Raw genomic sequence first — 8808 nt, forward strand, 5'->3', positions numbered from 1 at the left:
TGGGTATGTTTGCGTGACTCTTCGCCCATAAAACACATCAGCATGATGCACTGTGCGAGAGTGACATAACTTTTATCAAGGGGAAATTTAAGGCTTAAGTGCCTCTCAAACGCTGGCATCGCTCACCATACGCGTTACCTCTTTTTGAATATTACACCCATTATAGGTAATTCTTTGTCCTCTTGGAGAAATATTAGCATGTACTTTTCTCCTCGTCAATCACTTCTTTTGACCTTTGAATCATCAGCTGTCTTTAAGACAGTCACATTTATTCTGATGGCTGTGCCTTCCGGAGCCTCTGCTGCCACCACCGCTGGCAATCGGATTCTCTTATGGCACGGTCCCTCCAGGGAATCAGGCTGTTTTGAACTCGATCCTGAGGCTCCTATCGCTCCCAAGAGAGGAGCGGCCATCGCCAGGGTGGAGATGGGCTGAACAACCCCTGTGCTCGTGCTTGTACACCCCGGCTTCTTGCGCAAACACATATTATCCCATTCCTTTCACTACAGCAGCAAGCGGTTCTCACAGAGTCCCGGCTATGGTCCTGTGCTCTGGAGGGGCTTCTGCCCCACCTGGAGTGGGGGTATCTCAAACAGCACTCAATCATTCACATCAGGGCTCCTTGAAGGCTGTCTGCACAGCTCCTCAGAGAATCATAGAATCGTTTGGGTTGGAAGGGACCTCAAAGCCCATCCAGTGCCACCCCCTGCCATGGGCAGGGACACCTCCCACTGGATCAGGGGCTCCAAACCCCATCCAACCTGGCCTGGAACCCCTCCAGGGATGGGGCAGCACCCACTGCTCTGGGCACCCTGGGCCAGGGCCTCCCCACCCTCATGATGAAGAAATTCTTCCTTCCCTTCTACCTCATCTCGGAACTGAGCTGCAGGAGCTGTGCATCCTGGAAAAAGAGCTGGAAAAGCCACTAGATGGCAGGAAAACCGCCGGGAGCAGGAGCAGCCTCGGACCTCTCCCGCTCTGCTTTACTCCAACTCCTCCTCCACCCTCGTCCCCTCATTAGCAGCTCGGGGGGGTCCTCTTCTCCTTCCTCTGTGCTGGATTTCAGCTCCTCCAGGGATGGGGATGAACCCCTCGGCTGGGAAACCTCCCTGGGACCCCAACAGCCAATGAACCCCGTTACAGAATCACAGCATAATTTGGGTTGGAAGGGACCTCAAAGCCCATCCAGTCCCACCCCTGCCATGGGCAGGGACACCTCCCACTGGATCAGGGGCTCCAAGCCCCATCCAACCTGGCCTGGAACCCCTCCAGGGATGGGGCAGCCACCACTGCTCTGGGCACCCTGGGCCAGGGCCTCCTCACCCTCATGGTGAAGAAATTCTTCCTAATGTCCAGTCTAAATCTGCCCCTCTCCAGTTTGTACCCATTCCCCCTCATCCCATCCCCACAAGCCTTTATGAGCAGCCCCTCTCCAGCTTTCCTGGAGCCCCTTCAGGTCCTGGAGAGTCGCTATACGGTCTTCTCAGAGCCTTCTCCAGGCTGAACAACCCCAACTCTCTCCGCCTGCCCTCGTATGGGAAGTTCTGCAGCCCCCTGATCATCCTTGTAGCCTCCTCTGGACCCGTTCCAACAGCTCTGTCCCCTTCTTATTTTGAGGATTCCAGACCTGGACACAGTATTCCAGATGAGGTCTCCCAAGAGAGGAACAGATGGGCAGAATCCCGTCCCTCCCTGCTGGCCACGCTGCTTTGGATGCAGCCCCGGACACGGTTGGTTTCTGGGCTGTGAGCGCACATTGCTGCTCATGTCGAGCTTCTCATTGACCAGCGCCCCAAGTCCTTCTCTGCAGGGCTGCTCTCAGTCACATCATCTCCCATCGTGTACTGAAATAGGGGATTGCTCCTACCCCAGTTTATGACCTCACACTCAGCCTTGTTGATCCTCCTGAGGTTCTCCCAGCCCCGCTTCTCCAGCCTGTCCAGGTCCCTCTGGGTGACATCCCATCCTTCTGGTGTGGCAACTACACCACTCAGCTTAGTGTCATCTGCAAACTTGCTGAGGGTGCACTCAATCTCGCTGTTGTCATCGATAGCGTGCATAAATTATCCCTGTAATTACACCATATGCACCAATTGTACCATATTAATCACCACAGGACGCTAATTACTTTGCCCACTGCCCCCCTCCCCACTTCCCCCCCCTCCTTTTGCCAAACACCCCAGAGGTTTTGCTGCTGAATGAGCTGTTGCATCGCCCAGTGTTTGCCTTGGAGATGTGGTGGCTCTCCCAAACGGCGGGAATTAATCCAAATGGTGGGAATTAACCCAGCTGCAGGGTGTTGGCAGCAGAGAAATCCCTGTCATGTCCCTGAATGGGAAGCATTGGGCAGAGCCATTTGTTTTAATAAGGCTCTTTTGTGCATGTGCTGTGTGGTCGGTGGCTGGTGCTGTGTTTTGGGGATTTAATTGCCATAACAGATGCTGGAGGAGAGAAGTTTCAGCCCCGGCCCCTTTGTCCTGCTCATTACTGACTCTGCTCGCACCCTGATGCTGCTGTTTAATGAGCCTCACTCAGCAGCAAGAATCAATTAGTACCCAAGCACCTTGACTCACTCTTGGTAGATGTAAAACCAGTGAGTTAAAGCAAAAATAAGTGGAGAGCGAACCCTCTGTGTAATCCTGCACCGCGGGGCAACCCCAACAAACCCGGGCTCTGCCATTAGGGGAGTGCTCTGTTTGAGCTAAAGCTCAATCCGTTCCTGCCTTCAGCTCATCTAAGAGTAACTTCATTTTCTGATAGTTAACTGCAGGTTTTTCAGGCAGACGTGACAACTCGGGGCAGTAGGTTGCAGAAAGGCCAATGCTTACGCTTATTCCTATAGAAACCGAGGTCAGCCTCGAGCTGGTGGAGCCGTAATGGGAAGATGAGGAAGGGTGGCACCTGCAGTAATGAGGGGCGGACAGGAGAGGTGACCTCAACCTGACCGACAGAGGATTCCATCCCACGTACATCATACTCAGTATAAACCAGAGGGGGTTTCTCTCTCTTCTGCGACGTCCAGCATCCAGGGAGGCCCTCGTCTGTGTGTTTGCTCCTGATCTCTGACCTGTGTTCCCAATTCCAGTTGCTGTGTCCAGCTCTCTCCTCGTCCAGACCCTCCCCGTGCCTGCGCTGCAGCAGTTGTGGTGGCAGAGTCATTGAGGAGTGAGGTGGGGACACAAGAGCATATATTTCTATATACTTTAATATTATTTTCTTATTAATAATACTTTCTTCTTCACCATCATTATTGGTACTAAAGCTATTTTACTTCTAGTTCCCAACCCGCAAGTCTTTTCCTCTCATTTCCTTTCCCTGGAGGTTGAAGGGAAAGGAATTGGGAGCCAAACGGCTCAGTTTAACCGCTGAATTTGGCCAGGGCGAAACGCTGAGAGCCAGACATGCGTTATCCGCGTTGCAGGCTCTGCTCCCTTCTCCCCTTCCCGGTATCCCATGCCCCGCTCCCCATCCCAGCCATCTGCAATGTTTCAGATGGCTCACTCGTGCAACATGCAGCGGGAAGGAAATGAAAAACCCGACTGTATGTAAATGGGAACCTCTGCAAATGAGCTGAGGAGCTCTGGGGAAGGAGCAGCTGGGATTTGCCAAGCCAACCAGAAAATTAAAAAGATTGTTTTGCAAACACGCGGAGGGCGTGTGCACACGTGTGTGTGTGTGTGTGTACCCACACGTGTGCAAGGGTGGTCCTGGCTTCGGGCAGAGCCGTGGGTCCCCTCCAAACCTTGCAGGGTGGGAGCTGTGCCCGCACTGGAGTGAGGGAAGCGGAGGCAGGGAAGGATTTGCACTCCCTCAGTTCTCAAATCCTCTCTGCCAAAGGGTTCTTTCATCCTGCGGGCAATGAAAAGCAATTGAGGGGGACGTGAGCTGGAGCTTTGAGCTGGAGCTTTGAGCTGCAGGGTAGGTAATAAGGCAGTTGAAAGACACTTTCCCTTCCAGGTCAGTGCTTTGCAGACAGGTCAGGGATCCATCTGTACATTTAACCTGCTTTTGAAGCGAGAAGGACACCTGCGTTTTCAGGGCTCAGCAGAGGTGGGAAAACTCAATCCACTTCAGAACATCTTAGGAACCCCACAGCAGATGCTTTTCCTAAAGTCTTATTGCGCGGCTGAAGTAGAATCATAGATTCATACAATGGTTTGAGTTGGGACCTTACATAGTGAACAATTCCAACCTCTGCCATGGGCAGGGACACCTCCCACTGGCTCAGGGGTTCCAAGCCCCATCCAACCTGGTCTGGAACTCCTCCAGGAATGGGGCAGCACCACTGCTCTGGGCAACCTGGGCCAGGGCCTCCCCACCTGAACAGCAAAACATTTCTCCCTAAGATCTCATCTCCATCTCCCCTCTTTCAGCTGAAAACCATTCCCCATCATCCTCTCCCTGCCCTCCCTGATCCAGAGCCCCTCCCCAGCTTTCCTGGAGCCCCCTTGAAGCCTGGCTGTGAGTTCACCAAAAGGAAAGCAGCAGCAGAGGAGCAACTCAATTCCTGTCTGTGTGTCCATGTGCCGGAGGGCGGCAGCTCCGGGGATGGCAGTGGAACGGCTGCGAGCGGTGCTGGGTGCAGGGCTCGGTGCCAGGACTGGCTGACCCACAGCAGCTGTAAAGCACATTCCCGGAGGCTCTCCAGGGATCTCCTTTCTTTTGACACCCACCAGGCCTGAATATATTTCTTGCTGCGGGTTGTAAGAATTCATTCGTACATTCTGATTTAATGAAGTGTCTTAAATGTGGATTTAATTACAGCATTAAGGTAATGGTCACTGCATTCAGACTGGTGGCTGCAAACAGCTTTCCTGAGCAGGCAGATTTGCTGCATCCTTATTAATCCAAAAATCATATCCATAATGACTCTGCAGGTTATTACTCGACCCAGATCCGTTACTAACCTGCTAATCCTCCAGCTCGTGCTCTGGGATCTCAGCTTCCCCACCGGTTGGTTTCTTGCTCTCCTCTGCATCCACAGAAGAACTTCTGCCTCGTTTCAGAGGTGCATCCTTAGGAGGGAGCTCCCTGCAGACCCTCCCTTCTTAAGGGCTCCATATCAAGCAACAATTAATCTATTAGTGTGTGTGTGTATAAACGAGATGTTTTATGGGAACCTGCGATTAGCCCCGTGCAGAGACCAGGGTGGATGCATCTCCTACAAACTCACCATGCCAGGATGCTCTGAGATCGCTGCTCCGGCAGGAACGCTGCTCCCATGGGCCAGAGGGGGAATCCCAGCATCTCCAGAAGGTGATTGAGCTCAGCTGGGGTGACATCTTCTAGAAGAGGTAAATCCCACCCATGAGCATGAGAGGAGCTGCTGGTCAGGGTCAGTACTTTGCTGACAGCCTCACAGCCTACAGAGCTTATAATCCTTCTGAAAGCATCGGGCCATCCTCCTGCGTCTACCTGCGCAGGCAAAAAAGCCAGACCACACACAGAACAACCCTTTGAGCTCTCTGCCAAAGTGGATTTGAGTAGTTCTGGTGCTTGATCTATTTGTTTGGTGTGTTTGTTCTGTGTGCCTAGCCTTGAGCCTCTTCCCTCCCAGGCTGGGCGCTGGCTTTCTGACCAGGGCTTGTCAAAGGCTAAAATGCTATTTGAGCACATATAAAATATGCATGAGGTCTGTGACCCAGTCTATAAACTCCTGTACAGCCCGAGGCGATGCCTTTGTGGTGAGCTCAGAGAGATTGCAGGTTCCTGCTGCAAAAAGCAAATGAATGTCAAAAGAATGCTTAAAAACTCCTGCAAAAGCAACTCTTCCCTTGAGATCCTCCCAACACTTCCCTTTGTGAAAGCTGAACATGGCCAAAAGAAAAAAAAAAAAAACTTTTAAGCATTTATATCGTCTCCTCAAAGCTGAGTCTAATTGAGTGCTAACAAAGGAGAAAATGCTATCTCCTTTTTGGGCAATTGGCAGCAGCTGGAGCAGAATTCCAAAGCTGCTGTGCTGAGATAGCCAGTTCCAAGCAGCCTTGTCCTGCATCCCAGCATCTCCCAGGCCACCCCCTGCCACGTTAACATGAAGGGTGCGCATGTCCAGAGCCATCCCATGGCTAATGACCGTGCTCATCCTCGGAGCTTCGGCAGCGCCCGTCAGCTGAGGCTCTTGAAATATAATTACATCTCCCAACACCTGCCCGAGGGATGGGAAGCAGCTCCGTTATCTTCTTTAACGAGATAAGCTCAAAGCATGGGGGAAGGACCCATGCACCGCCCCACCTGGACCCAGTTAAGGAGCTCCAGAATTTGCCTTGAAATAAGGCTGGAGTGCATCAAGAGGAGGGAACGGAGCTGGGGAAGAGCCTGGAGCCCAGGGGTTCTGGGAGTGGCTGAGGGCCCTGGGGCTGTTTATCCTGGAGAAGAAGAGGCTGAGGGGTGACCCCATCGCTCTCTGGAAGGAGGTCGTGGTGAGGTGAGTGCTGAGCTCTTCTGCCAAGTGCCAAGGGATAGGATGAGGGGAAGTGGCCTCAGTTTGCACCAGGGGAGGGTTAGAGTGGATATTAGGAATGATTTCTTCACTGAAGTGGTGGTGAAGCCCTGGCAGAGGCTGCCCAGGGCAGCGGGGGCACCTCCATCCCTGGAGGGGTTCAAAAAGGCTGTCGCTGTGATGCTTCACGATATGGTTTGGTCATCACAGTGGGGTTGGTCTGATGGTGGGAGCAGATGAGTTTAGAAGTCTTTTCTAGCCTTAATGGCTCTGTGATTCTATGAATGTATGATTCTGCGAAAAAAAAACCCAAAAATAGAGTTTTATTTGAGAAAGAACAAGATCTATTTATAACCCCTCAATCATCATTCCTGGTGCTCCATAGCCAAGCTTATTTCCAGGAGCAATAAGGGTGAAATGGCAGTGATAAAACTCTAGTAATCACATGTGAAAAGACCAGCCCAAGTCATTAACACCCAGACAGGCTGATAGAGACATCCTTAATTATCAAATATTACCATGGAGTTAATTTTTACCTGAGTTGTTTAAGCCTGCCCATCCTTCCCATTTCTTAGACATTTTGCCATCGGGCAGCATTGAACATTTGTAATTGGATTCCTTCTCTGGAGTTAATTATGAAGCAACAATAAAGCCTGAATGGCTTCCATTTTCATAAGTATTATTTTGAATGAGAAACAAATCCTTTGTTTTGGCATCAATATTTGTAATTTTAAGTTTAACATGAACCCTGGGGTACGCTCTTAGTATAAATATAGGCACGTTCATGTCGTATTATGCTGTACATCTATTTTATGCTGCGTTATAATACTTCCGTATTATTTTATATACATTTGTCTGCACAAATATATCTATTGGAGCAGATACAACATTTCTCTTCTGGAAGGGGTCTACATTAATTATGACTTTTTTTGTCATCCCATTGATGGAGCAGCTTCCTCCAATAGCAACATCAATACTTGGCAGTTTCCAGATTGACCTGGGGAAACGTGTCCCCATTGCAGGCGTGACGAAGGGTCCTGAGCATCCCATTTTGGGATGAGGGAGGAGGGGTTTTTAGCCTGATTATTAGTGATGTGCTCTGTTTTAACCAATGAAATGTCCAGTCGTCACTGAGCTGAATTTCCATTACAAATGAGATAAATAGAACAGGACTACGCGTACTTATTGGGATAAAAAGAAGAGATTTTTTTTGTGGCTATCATTGCCAGTTTCAGCCAATGTCTGATCATATACAGTCATATGTCACCCTCTGGCTAAGCATTCGCAGAGGAGAAAAGATGCTGGAATTTAAGCAGGTCAATATTAATGGCAGGACTGTATTTGACAATTGGAAGTGTCACCTCCATTAGCTCACCTTGATAACCAGGCTTGGAAAGCCAGTGCCGGGATGTCCAACCCCTTTCCCACTATTTACAGAGCGGTGGGGATCCGTAAAGCAGCAGGGCAGTCCCTTATCTTCAGAAAATTAACTCAAAGCAGGCCTAGGGGATGCAGAGGGTGAGCACAGCCAAAGACGGGGATGGGGGACAAACTCAGAGCTGTTTTGCTGCTGTTTCAGAGCCAAACCCTGCGCCAGGCACTCTGCAGAGCCGTGGTGCTCAGCTTGAGGCTCTAACGGCGGCCGACGCAGCAATGCTTGCTTGGACCCACAACCTTAGCCAGGTAAGGTCCAAACCTGCTGGTTTAGCGATGCCTCCCATCCCTGGAGGGATTTAAAAGCCGTGTGGATGAGGCATTTAAGCGCATGGTTGAGTGCTGGAGCTGGAAGTGTGAGGTTTACGGTCGGACTTGATGATCTGAAAGGTCTTTTCCCACCTAAATGGTTCTGTGTCTTTGTGTTTCTTCTGCATAGGACAGGGAAAATGATAGAGAGATCTAATCCATCTGCATTTTATATAACCTTTATTAAGCATCACTTGACCTTGTCAGCGCTGATAAAGCCCTGTGAAGTGCATGCCAGATAAAATGTAGCTTTTAATTGAGTATACTTACGATATTAAATATGTTAACAAGGTGCAGATGAATAAAAATGACCTCTCGGTCAATGCTGTCAATTCATGCTGGAATTTCTGTCACCTTTGCTGAGCCGAAGGAGTCAATAACCTCTCCATGGTTGCACATGGAGTGGAAATGCTTCCTGCCAGCAGCCGTCCTGCTGCCTCCCTCCCCTGTCTCTGCAGCCGCCGCAATGAAGCCAGCAGAGATCAGCAGCTCCGGAGCTCCCCTGTAACCCCATCCCGTGCTCCTCCAGCCTTTAGGAAAGCTCTGGGAACCTCAGTTGGGTTCCTATTTTATTCTTGGTGTAAATTTAGACCAGCCCAAGGCACAAACGACAAACAATCAGCTCT

Source organism: Cuculus canorus, chromosome 24, assembly GCF_017976375.1.
Source record: "Cuculus canorus isolate bCucCan1 chromosome 24, bCucCan1.pri, whole genome shotgun sequence".
NCBI lineage: Eukaryota > Metazoa > Chordata > Aves > Cuculiformes > Cuculidae > Cuculus > Cuculus canorus.